A 12,239-nucleotide genomic window follows, 5' to 3' on the forward strand; every position below is an offset into this window, starting at 1 on the left:
GAAATTATTCGAATTTTTCTTGCCGTAAAAACCATCATTGAGCCTCAGCGAACATTTAGAAAAAAGAATTGGCCAAATTGGTCCAGACGTTGTTGAGTTATGCACTTACCAACACATTTTGCGATTCATTTTTATATATAAGAAGATGTACCATTCCTTAAGTGATTTACGATGTCAATATAAGATGTAGTAGATTGCCAATTTAACTATTCCATTATATTGTTATCACGATAAATGATATCCTTGACAACAAAAAGCGAGCGGTGTCGCAGGTTTAAACTAGTTATTACGAGTATTTAGGGACAACACAATATGAATTCTCATTTAATGATCAATTTTAATTAACTGGATCTTATTATCCGTATCTACTTCGTATCATTGTTTTCACTCATAAAATATCTGCAATACATATGTTAAATTCTTAAATTACATGCAGATGTCATGTAATGCAGCACATTCAAAATCTATGTCATTCCTCTCAAAGTATACCCCCTTGACAACAAAAGACTTGTGCCACGTTTTTCCAATCCTCAAAATAGTAATTAAAGTTAATTTCTGGAATAGCCTTCAATGCTCGTAGCGATTCATGTGTAATGTCTTCAGTCGACACAAAACGGTTTCCCCGGAGTGGATGTTTGAGTTTACGGAATAGCAGAAGTTACTCGGAACTAAATCAGGCGAACACCTTCGCCACGATATTCGGCCGATTAATCGTCTGTTTTCGGGTCGTAAGCGTAGATCGAGGACTCAATACTAGTAATAAGACGTTAACGCGACTCTGTTTAAAAAAAAAAATAGTGATTTTGAAACTAATCGTGCTTTCTCTTTTCTTAAGCCTAAGTGATTTTTCAAATTGGTTTTCACTGATCTTTCCGATATTCCAACGATGCCAGTAAAATCTCTAACTGTTAATCATCGATTCTCAAGCACTCTTTAAATAATTTTCACCAATCAAAAAAACTTTCGCGCCACAAACATTTATCACTGAAGACCTTTTCTAACATTATGATCATTTCTCCACTATAAATTTGATTCCTCACACAAAATTTAATGAAACTTCTTTGTTGAATAATTCCACTCATCGTATAAATCGCCGAATGCAATTTACATATGTACTTCAGAAAGTATGCTAAACACTAATGATTATTTTGATGTGACATTTGGCACAGATGTCACCGACAGTCATATCTACCTAGTATTATATTCGACGACGAATGAGTTTTCTCGCGAAATTTCAATAAGAAAGACTTATTATTTTTTTGCCCACATTGCCGAATTTTACCATCTTTTCAAGACTGTACCGACTTTTTTATTCTGATAATTTGCCATCGCGCCGTTAGTATTTCAATGGTTTAATCAATAATACAGCGTGTTCAAGGAGTTCATAAAACCGCGCTTGACACAAGCCATCCTTAGGGTTTCTAATGGTATCAAACACCATGGGTCAAAAGCATATCCAGAACTTTCTGGTAAATAAGAAAATACGTATTTGTATATTCGTACTCGTATATGTACAGACTTTTTCAATAAGAGTGCTAAAAAAGTTTTCTTTTGCTTTTTTGGTACGGTTTGGGATATCAATGAAATTCTTTATTTCTGTGTAAGTACATTCGAAGCCATTATGTATGGAACTCAACTTCTGTTGTATAGTCACCACGAGCATGCTTTCAGAAATTCAGACGCCGAATTTTTCGTCGGTTTTCAAGCATAAATCGGCCAATACTGCTGCAATTTCGCGTTCAATATTGTACGAAGTTTATCAATTGTCGCGGCCCATAAACTGCACCAACCCGTAATTTTTTCGGGATACTGTAGTGACTCATGGAGGACGTACGAATGTACTTTCACGGGAATAAAGATTTTTTTTTGATATCCTTAACCGTTTTTGTTTTATTAAAAAAAAACTTTTGTGGCGCTTTTATGGAAAACCATGCTCTTAAAGTTGAGGTCACTGACTCCGAAGTGCGGTAGTATATTTTAATAATTTCGACTCGTTGCTGGATCGTATATCTTTCCATGATGAAATAGCAAACCTTACTGAAGAGAAATATCAAAAGGGCAGGAAAATATATGGCGTCGATTGCTGTCCCTATAGGTCTTCTTTTGTAGCGTCCCTATTGAAAATCCCGTTATATACATAGATATGTATATGCGACTTACATTGAATCGAGACTGTGGTCTTCTTTTCTATTTAAAACATGTTCATTCGCAGTTGATTTTTGAAGACCAAAATCTGTGTCATCAATACATCCAATAAATAAAAATTTGTAACTTATTGAAGCGTGGAAAAAGTTTCGTTCTTTGGCCAGGTCACCTACAATTTTACACGTTTCTTTGGCATATTCCAATTAAAAAGTCATTTCCAACTAATTGTTGACGGCCGTCTCTCGCTAAAAGGGACAAAGTCGCTGCTAATTGAAGCATCGGTAATTTTGCGGTTGATGAATGCCTTTTTAATTTTAATTCCCATAAGATGAAGTACTAATTTAATCGGTATACGGTAAATATCCCTTTTCTAACGCTGCTGGTTCATTAAAAGCCATGGGATTACTTTACTTTTTTGTTTTCGCGCTTCATGTTATTCGTAAATTCGTAGAGCAGCACTTCTCTATTACATCCATAAACTTCTATTCGTTCGAATCGTGTGCGGTGATCCTGCTTCTCGATACGTTACGCAGTTTCATACAAGTACTCGCTCGTTAACGAGTCCCGCAATTTGAGCCCAGAGTTAACATGAATATTTAAGAGTGTACTTGATAACATTAATGTTTCAAACTCTGACATTATAATTCTATCCCTCGCGAGTAGTGTTTCATACAGTGTCGATTTGTTTATCTTTTCATACTTTACGATTGTATTTCGGTTAATGTATTAATCGCTCTTGTACACGAGTCTATCTATTGACTCAATTAATTTTAGTTTTTGAAAATTTTCGAAATCGATAGTGGCGGCAACCACCTAGTATATTGTCCATCTCTGTCCTCTTTGTCTATCATGAATGCTCTTTGTTTCTAATAGAGCTTCTATATGACCTAAGTATATCAGACTATAAAACTTCATGTGCGAAGGAAGTCGTTCATAAGTAATCATGTTTCACCAGCTATTTCTAAATATATGGTTACATTGGATCAGTGTCTGAGATAATTAAAGTTTTTCCAGATAACTGCATTTCCATTGTCATAAAGGGAAACACAGCCGATAGCTTAAGTTGTTAGAAAAACATTGTTTACAATAAGAATTGGAATAAAACGTATTATATCTTAAATTGCCCTTATGGACCTCTTTGGCTCGATTCAGGAAATTTTTGGACATATGATAGCACACCTCGGAAGCACTATTCGTGCAAAGATTTATTCTGATGTAGTAGTTCATTCTTGATTTGTATACTGAAAAGTGAAACTTTCAAATGGAATTTAAAATTGTGTTATATGGGAAATAGTCGGATTTCGTACTGTAACATAAGAATGTCATAAGGATATCACATGCAAAATTTGATTGGAATCGGGCTGAGCCCATCCCACTTTTTCAAAGTTTTTACCCACAGATGCCCCTTACCACTGCAATCCCCTGTGCCAAATAGAAGTATTATATCTTAATTTAATACTTAGTTATGGTACTTTATATGTTTTCGGTTAATGGTTTTTTGTGGGCGTGGCATTGGTCCCATTACGCCCATCTACGAACTTGTACCTTTTTTAGCAAGGAACAAGCATACTAAGTTTCATCAACATATATCATCCACAGACAAAAGGAAGGCCGGAAAGATAGACAGTTACTCGGATGTCACCTCGTTTTGTCATTGTTATTATCTATTTATCTGTTATTGTAGCTTCTGTTTATTACCCAGCCTCTTATTTGATTTTATGTAGATTAAATCAGGTGGGGGATCTTCTTCCAAGGTGTGTACATTTTTACTTAGTCAGTAACAGAATATTCTTTTGTTATGTTTATTGAAGCTATTCTACACGAAAGAAATATTGACATATCGCTCATTTGCTGCAAGACCGGCATAAGTCAAAAAAATCGATTCTCCAGAAAACGCGTTTAAAGTTTTCAACTGACTACAACCTTACACGGTGACTCCAACCTTACACCTCTTCTCAAGCTGAGCATATAAGAGGTATTCATATGAATTTTTCACTCAACATGAAGTATGATATAACGAACAATTCTGCAGCCGGTCTTGCAGCAAATAAGCGATATGTCTTTTATCTGAAACGCATTTTACGAACCAATCATTTTTAAAATTTAAAAAATATGAAGTATATCACACACCACACACGGCAAACTCAGCACGAGGAGGGAGCGCTATAGTTATCAAAAGCAATATTGCGACTGAAGAAATTCAAGCTACAACAATTTCAGTTAAATTGCACAATCACCCATTGTATATTTTTGCTCTGTATAGTCCACCTAGACATAATATAAAAATAGAAACGTATATGAATTAAAAAAAAAAAATATGACGGAAGGTACATCATTGGTGGCGACTTTAACACAAAAAACACTCATTGGGGATCTCATTTAACTACAACCAAAAGTCGAGAACTTCTCAAAGCTATACAAGTAGTTGGATGCAATTTTGTTTATACAGGAAGACCCACTATAATCAATAAAATACCGAAACTCAATTTATTTATTAAAGATTGCTTAGACCTCAGATCTGGCCACTCCCTAGTGCTACTAACTCTGTATAAAAAGCCACTAAAACTAAAACACTAATTGGTATAAATTTAAAAGAATATTGAATAAAGTCGACCCAAAGCTTAAGCACATATCGACTGGTGTTGAATTGGACTGTGAGGTTGAAGATTTCACAAAAATAATTCAAAACGCTGCGTGGAAGAGTACACCAAATATCCGCGTGAATCTAAGTGGTACTAAATACCCAAAACACATCTTAGAAAATAAGCGCAAGCTTCGACGGAGATAGCAGCAAAATAGGTCCTCTGCTCTCAAAACTGAGCTTAATAAATGTACAGCGAAACTAAGAACACAAATTAAACAGTTTAAAATTTTTTCCTTCAAAACTTATCTGGCTAAAAAACTCACAGCTGATAAATCCACCGACTATTCACTCCGGAAAGCTGCAAGAAATATTAATAAACAAATAAAACATGTAGCATTAGAAATTAAAAATCTTATCGGGAACACAGGACTCAAAAAAGCACCTTGGTACGATGTAATAACTGGAGAAATATTATGCAATTTACCAAAGAATTGTATAAAAAAAAACTTGTAAACATTATAAACTGTGCTTCATGCCTAAAATACGTGCCATTGCTTTGGAAAGTATCTGAAGTCATAATGATACCTAAGCCGGGTAAGCCAGTACACGCTGTTACATCATATAGACCAATTTCGCTGCTGCCAGCTTTATCGAAAATCTTTGGGAATGTACTCATAAATAGGCTCAAGCCAATAATCGCTCATAAACACCTAATACCAACACATCAATTTGGCTTCCGTTACCTTTTTGGACGTGTCTCAAGCTTTTGACAAAGTTTGGCATACGGGTCTACCGCTCAAATTGAAATACATGCTACCCAAACAATTTTGTGAAATAATTGCTTCGTACTTAAAAGATAGATACTTCCGCATTAAACAAGAGGATGCATACTTAAACTTGCAACCGATAAAAGCGTATGTTCCCCAGGGAAGCGTGTTAGGGCAAATGCTTTATTTGCTTTTTACAGCGCTTTCAAAGTAAGGTGCTAAGGACTTTAGTTAAAGTTCCTTGGTACATTAAATCTGCTGACCTGCACCGTGATCTAGGCGTGAATTCAGTGGTAATCTCCAAATTAGTAAAGTCTCACGAACTGAGGCTTACACAGTTAATGAGGAAGCCTCCGGACTCATCAAAACTGCTGGGCGAAAAATCAGGTTGAAACGCAAAAAGCCTTCCGACCTAGTAAGACAGCAATAACAGCAAATGCATTTCTTAACATTTATCTTTTAAGTATCTCTCCTAATTATTTATACCAGAATTGTTGTTAGTATTTTATTTTTATATACTAGGTACTAGAATGTAAAATAATAATAAAAAAATGTTTATTAAGCAGGGCTAGGGCTCTATTATTCCAAATTTGTTGCCTTGATTTGGGTGAATATAAGTTGTGGTTTTGAAAAGCTACATAAGGCATTTCTTTTGAACAGTGTCAAAGACAGGAATTAACTTAATTAAGAAAGAATCTTCTAAGCTCCTCTTTTCAAGCTCCTATGTGAACTTTATTGTTCTACCTGCTATTATTCGATAGACTTCTTCATATTGATTAATTGCATCTCTAATGCCATCAGCCTTCGATATTCTAATTCCTCTTGAATATAAGTATTTTGGTGTGAAACATGATTTATTCTTTGTTGCTTTGGTCCCATTCACCTTGCAGTGCTACTATTTCGCCTTTTAATGACCTGGTCCGAAGGTGCTACACAAGGAAATACGTTTCCGTTTCATTGCTGATTATGCTGTGCAACAGGCTGTCAAAATAATGGATTTTTACTCAGTGGCAGGTTTTTGTTGTTCAAATCTTCAGTCTTTTGTTCATTCCGATGAACTTTTTCTTTCAAACTTTTTGTTAAATTTTTGCGAACTGAAAACGTTCATGATAACACTCAACTTCTTGAGCTAATACTAATGCTGATTATTTCGACGTCCCGCAAAAAGAATGTCGCTTATTGGTTATTGGTTCCTGAAATAAATAACGGGTGGGCCATCTATCGTTTTAAATTTGAATTATCTATATTTCGACATTGGAACCGTCAAATACCATTCAGGAAGTGACAGATATTCAGTAAAAAGTCTAAAACTTACGAAATGGGTCGCTATTTACTAGAAGAGAACTGGAAAATATTGAAAACTTGTTTCCAAAGTGGTGAGTCTTCAACCCAAACTGTGAGAAATTTGGCAAAAAAATGGACAGACAAAAAGTACCATCAGTTCAATTTGTGCAACAATTTGTCAAGCGTGTGCGTGAAACTGGCTCGTTGGTGGATAAACCAAAACGTCAACGTTCATTTCCCGCGCGTTCAACCGAAAATATTGCGACTGTGGCTGAAAATGTTAGTGAGAATCCATCCACCTCAACTCGCCGTCGATCGCAAGAATTAAACATTCCGCGAACAACTTTGGCTGAAGCCACTTGACCACCCGAGCCGTATACAGTTCGCAGATTGGGCAGAAGATCGTTAGACCGAAGATGGTCAATTTTACTGAAAAATCATCTTTTCGGACGAGGCTCATTTTCACCTCGATGGTTACGTTAACAAGTAGAATTGTCACATTTGGGGCACAGAAAACCCGCACGTAATCGTCGAGAAGCCAATGCACCCAGCACGAATCACTGTATGGTGCGGATTTTGGTCTGGTGGAATAATCGGCCCATTTTTCTTCGAAAATTAAGAAGGAACCGCAACCATCAATGGTGAGCGATATCGCGCAATGTTAACCGAATTTTTCTTCAAGCAAATTGAAAAGGAAGACTTGGACAACATTTGGTTCCAGCAGGACGGCGCTACGTGCCATACAGCAAACGCTACACTCAATCTTTTACGCCCTTTCTTCGAAAATCGCATAATCAGCAAAAGAGATGATGTGAATTGGCCTCCCAGAAGCTGCGATTTAACTCTGTTGGACTATTTTCTGTGGGGAGCTGTTAAAGATAAATGTTACGCCAACCATAGCTGCCATAAGGCCTGAAACCATCGAGAAAGTATTCCAAAATTGGGTGGATCGGATAAGCTACTGTAAACTCAGCCGTCGTGGTCATTTGTTCGAAATTGTTTTCCACAAATAAATTTCATAAAACAACCTTTTTAATAAATGTTAGACCTTTGAAAAATATCAAGCCGTTTTTTTTCTTTTTAAATTTAAAATTTTAAATGGCCCACCCTGTACCTGTAGTGCATCTGTTGCGCTTTCGTTAAGGGAACATCTGTCGTGCGTCCTTTTATGTGTTGGGTCGTGCAGGTTGGGCTTGTGATGAGCGCTGAATAAAAATTTAAATATAAAAATAAGGAAATTTTACACGTTTCTTTGGCATATTCCAATTAAAAAGTCATTTCCAACTAATTGTTGACGGCCGTCTCTCGCTAAAAGGGACAAAGTCGCTGCTAATTGAAGCATCGGTAATTTTGCGGTTGATGAATGCCTTTTTAATTTTAATTCCCATAAGATGAAGTACTAATTTAATCGGTATACGGAAAATATCCCTTTTCTAACGCTGCTGGTTCAGGAAAAGCCATGGGATTACTTTACTTTTTTGTTTTCGCGCTTCATGTTATTCGTAAATTCGTAGAGCAGCACTTCTCTATTACATCCATAAACTTCTATTCGTTCGAATCGTGTGCGGTGATCCTGCTTCTCGATACGTTACGCAGTTTCATACAAGTACTCGCTCGTTAACGAGTCCCGCAATTTGAGCCCAGAGTTAACATGAATATTTAAGAGTGTACTTGATAACATTAATGTTTCAAACTCTGACATTATAATTCTATCCCTCGCGAGTAGTGTTTCATACAGTGTCGATTTGTTTATCTTTTCATACTTTACGATTGTATTTCGGTTAATGTATTAATCGCTCTTGTACACGAGTCTATCTATTGACTCAATTAATTTTAGTTTTTGAAAATTTTCGAAATCGATAGTGGCGGCAACCACTTTCAAAGCGATCCCTAGTATATTGTCCATCTCTGTCCTCTTTGTCCATCATGAATGTTCTTTGTTTCTAATAGAGCTTCTATATGACCTAAGTATATCAGACTATAAAACTTCATGTGCGAAGGAAGTCGTTCATAAGTAATCATGTTTCACCAGCTATTTCTGAATATATGGTTACATTGGATCAGTGTCTGAGATAATTAAAGTTTTTCCAGATAACTGCATTTCCATTGTCATAAAGGGAAACACAGCCGATAGCTTAAGTTGTTAGAAAAACATTGTTTACAATAAGAATTGGAATAAAACGTATTATATCTTAAATTGCCCTTATGGACCTCTTTGGCTCGATTCAGGAAATTTTTGGACATATGATAGCACACCTCGAAAGCACTATTCGTGCAAAGATTTATTCTGATGTAGTAGTTCATTCTTGATTTGTATACTGAAAAGTGAAACTTTCAAATGGAATTTAAAATTGTGTTATATGGGAAATAGTCGGATTTCGTACTGTAACATAAGAATATCATAAGGATATCACATGCAAAATTTGATTGGAATCGGGCTGAGCCCATCCCACTTTTTCAAAGTTTTTACCCACAGAAGCCCCTTACCACTGCAATCCCCTGTGCCAAATAGAAGTAATATATCTTAATTTAATACTTAGTTATGGTACTTTATATGTTTTCGGTTAATGGTTTTTTGTGGGCGTGGCATTGGTCCCATTACGCCCATCTACGAACTTGTACCTTTTTTAGCAAGGAACAAGCATACTAAGTTTCATCAACATATATCATCCACAGACAAAAGGAAGGCCGGAAAGATAGACAGTTACTCGGATGTCACCTCGTTTTGTCATTGTTATTATCTATTTATCTGTTATTGTAGCTTCTGTTTATTACCCAGCCTCTTATTTGATTTTATGTAGATTAAATCAGGTGGGGAATCTTCTTCCAAGGTGTGTACATTTTTACTTAGCCAGTAACAGAATATTCTTTTGTTATGTTTATTGAAGCTATTCTACACGAAAGAAATATTGACATATCGCTCATTTGCTGCAAGACCGGCATAAGTCAAAAAAATCGATTCTCCAGAAAACGCGTTTAAAGTTTTCAACTGACTACAACCTTACACGGTGACTCTTACACCTCTTCTCAAGCTGAGCATATAAGAGGTATTCATATGAATTTTTCACTCAACATGAAGTATGATATAACGAACAATTCTGCAGCATTAACTCAAAAATCACGTTTTTTGATTTATGCCGGTCTTGCAGCAAATAAGCGATATGTCTTTTATCTGAAACGCATTTTACGAACCAATCATTTTTAAAATTTAAAAAATATGAAGTATATCACACACCACACACGGCAAACTCAGCACGAGGAGGGAGCGCTATAGTTATCAAAAGCAATATTGCGACTGAAGAAATTCAAGCTACAACAATTTCAGTTAAATTGCACAATCACCCATTGTATCTTTTTGCTCTGTATAGTCCACCTAGACATAATATAAAAATAGAAACGTATATGAATTAAAAAAAAAATATGACGGAAGGTACATCATTGGTGGCGACTTTAACACAAAAAACACTCATTGGGGATCTCATTTAACTACAACCAAAGGTCGAGAACTTCTCAAAGCTATACAAGTAGTTGGATGCAATTTTGTTTATACAGGAAGACCCACTATAATCAATAAAATACCGAAACTCAATTTATTTATTAAAGATTGCTTAGACCTCAGCTCTGGCCACTCCCTAGTGCTACTAACTCTGTATAAAAAGCCACTAAAACTAAAACACTAATTGGTATAAATTTAAAAGTATATTGAATAAAGTCGACCCAAAGCTTAAGCACATATCGACTGGTATTGAGTTGGACTGTGAGGTTGAAGATTTCACAAAAATAATTCAAAACGCTGCGTGGAAGAGTACACCAAATATCCGCGTGAATCTAAGTGGTACTAAATACCCAAAACACATCTTAGAAAATAAGCGCAAGCTTCGACGGAGATAGCAGCAAAATAGGTCCTCTGCTCTCAAAACTGAGCTTAATAAATGTACAGCGAAACTAAGAACACAAATTAAACAGTTTAAAATTTTTTCCTTCAAAACTTATCTGGCTAAAAAACTCACAGCTGATAAATCCACCGACTATTCACTCTGGAAAGCTGCAAGAAATATTAATAAACAAATAAAACATGTAGCACCATTAAAACTAAACGAAACTGCATGGGCCAAAATGAATGAACAGAAAGCTGCCGTATTTGCAAATCATTTGAGAAACACATTTACGCCTAATGATGGTTATGAGATAAACTGTGAAAATAGTTGGTTAGATCCACACATCAGCATTTCTCCTGTTACTCTTAAAGAAATTAAAAATCTTATCGGGAACACAGGACTCAAAAAAGCACCTTGGTACGATGTAATAACTGGAGAAATATTATGCAATTTACCAAAGAATTGTATAAAAAAACTTGTAAACATTATAAACTGTGCTTCATGCCTAAAATACGTGCCATCGCTTTGGAAAGTATCTGAAGTCATAATGATACCTAAGCCGGGTAAGCCAGTACACGCTGTTACATCATATAGACCAATTTCGCTGCTGCCAGCTTTATCGAAAATCTTTGAGAATGTACTCATAAATAGGCTCAAGCCAATAATCGCTCATAAACACCTAATACCAACACATCAATTTGGCTTCCGTTACCTTTTTGGACGTGTCTCAAGCTTTTGACAAAGTTTGGCATACGGGTCTACCGCTCAAATTGAAATACATGCTACCCAAACAATTTTGTGAAATAATTGCTTCGTACTTAAAGATATATACTTCCGCATTAAACAAGAGGATGCATACTTAAACTTGCAACCGATAAAAGCGTATGTTCCCCAGGGAAGCGTGTTAGGGCAAATGCTTTATTTGCTTTTTACAGCGCTTTCAAAGTAAGGTGCTAAGGACTTTAGTTAAAGTTCCTTGGTACATTAAATCTGCTGACCTGCACCGTGATCTAGGCGTGAATTCAGTGGTAATCTCCAAATTAGTAAAGTCTCACGAACTGAATCTTACACAGTTAATGAGGAAGCCTCCGGACTCATCAAAACTGCTGGGCGAAAAATCATGTTGAAACGCAAAAAGCCTTCCGACCTAGTAAGACAGCAATAACAGCAAATGCATTTCTTAACATTTATCTTTTAAGTATCTCTCCTAATTATTTATACCAGAATTGTTGTTAGTATTTTATTTTTATATACTAGGTACTAGAATGTAAAATAATAATAAAAAAATGTTTATTAAGCAGGGCTAGGGCTCTATTATTCCAAATTTGTTGCCTTGATTTGGGTGAATATAAGTTGTGGTTTTGAAAAGCTACATAAGGCATTTCTTTTGAACAGTGTCAAAGACAGGAATTAACTTAATTAAGAAAGAATCTTCTAAGCTCCTCTTTTCAAGCTCCTATGTGAACTTTATTGTTCTACCTGCTATTATTCGATAGACTTCTTCATATTGATTAATTGCATCTCTAATGCCATCAGCCTTCGATATTCTAATTCCTCTTGAATATAAGTATTTTGGTGTGA

At 35.8% G+C, this 12,239-nt stretch overlaps 1 protein-coding gene across 1 annotated transcript in view; it reads left to right on the top strand.

The window, feature by feature from the left end:
• The window catches only part of LOC125779137 (uncharacterized), a 154,822-nt gene extending 143,154 nt beyond the window's left edge, over nt 1-11,668 (top strand). The window contains exon 2 of the mRNA XM_049459768.1: nt 9,828-11,668. The gene's annotated coding sequence lies outside the window, so the exon portion shown is untranslated. The remainder of the gene's footprint in view (nt 1-9,827) is intronic.
• Nucleotides 11,669-12,239: the final 571 nt, after the last annotated feature.

Source organism: Bactrocera dorsalis, chromosome 6 (assembly GCF_023373825.1).
Source record: "Bactrocera dorsalis isolate Fly_Bdor chromosome 6, ASM2337382v1, whole genome shotgun sequence".
Lineage (NCBI taxonomy): Eukaryota > Metazoa > Arthropoda > Insecta > Diptera > Tephritidae > Bactrocera > Bactrocera dorsalis.